The sequence below is a fragment of the Camelus bactrianus genome, chromosome 2 (genome assembly GCF_048773025.1).
Source record: "Camelus bactrianus isolate YW-2024 breed Bactrian camel chromosome 2, ASM4877302v1, whole genome shotgun sequence".
NCBI classification, from domain to species: domain Eukaryota; kingdom Metazoa; phylum Chordata; class Mammalia; order Artiodactyla; family Camelidae; genus Camelus; species Camelus bactrianus.
The window spans coordinates 82,959,239-82,960,725 of NC_133540.1; positions in this window are offsets into that span (position 1 = coordinate 82,959,239).

The following is a 1,487-nucleotide window of genomic DNA, read 5'->3' on the forward strand; positions in this document are numbered from 1 at the left end:
AGGAGGAAGAGGAAGAAATGAAAGAGGAGAGGGACTGGGACTTTCCAGCAATAATATCACCATCAATACTCATTCACAGGTTGCCTTCTAATGCCACCAACTTAATGCCACATCTGTGATACACAGTAGCTCTTTATTGATGCTTTTCTTCTAAATGAAAGACCTTGGCATTTTCAAACAGGATGGGGCTTGGTTTAGTATGAACAAGACATCTGTGTTCTTAATATAAAATATCAGGACATGTTCTGGTTCATCAGTCTTCCAAAATGACCCATTGTTCCTATAGGATGAAACCACAAGTAACACAAGAAGTCTACTCTTTGTTTAGAGTCCACTATTCCTGTTTCTTACTGTCATACGTAATCCCTCCACTTCCTACCGCTTGAAGCAGCAAATGATGGATGGAATAATACCTGCATTTTGGTGCCCCAAACTAACATATTAGTGAGTTAAGTTTAATTGTAGGTTTTAAATATTAATGTTAACATCTATCAATTTTTATTACTTGGCAGATTGTGTTTGTTGCTCTTGTTGCTTGGTAGGGCCTCTGGAGCATTCGTTTTCTTCTTGCTCACTAGGCTGTGACTATCATAGGTCATCTAGAATAGTAGCTAGGGCCATTGCTTAAATGAATCAATAAGCACAAAAGTGAGTGAAGAAAATCAGTGAGAAAAGGCAGGAGAAATAAAGAATATAGGAAAGAAGGAATAAAATCATTTGTCATTTATGCAATGAATAAAGCAAGGCTCATTTTTAAAAAACAGACTAGTTTCAGGGCTTGCTGAAACCTATGTATCTTTTCTCCATTCAGAATATACTAGAAATTAGATTTGGTTTGCATTTCAGACAGTATATCTACAAGGCATAGAAATCATTAAAAAATAATTGAAATTGAATTTAACTTTCCTTTTTTTGCTTTAATAAATCATGTATGTTTTGTATACTATCCAGAGAACAAGAATAATTTGTAAGGAGGTTGTTCATATGCAACATAAAATATTCACCTAATAAATATGTCCTTAAAACACCTGATACAAAATTGTAAGTTCTAATTATAGGGTGATACCTATAAACAAGTAATACCTTTTTTGAGTATCTATGTGGCTTCTTAAACTTTATGTTGCTAAAAGAATCACCTGGAGATATTGTTACAATGAGATTCCTAGTGCATGTCCAGGAGTCTGATTCAATGTGTCTGGAAAGAAGGTTAATGAATTTGCATTTCCAACAAGTTCTCAGGCGATGCTGATTCCAATGGTCTCATGTAACACATTTTGAGTAACGATGAATAAAGATGTATGATTTATTTAAATTTTACATGATTTGCTGATTTTTGGTTCTGAATACATTAAATTAGCCAATAAGTAGCAAAGAAATAAATTTTTTTGTAAATTTGTCTAGGGACTTTGTGAAACCAGTTTAGTTTCTTCTATCTCTTATAATTACATCAACTCATGACTTCCACTGAGAAACGTGTAAGACTCAAA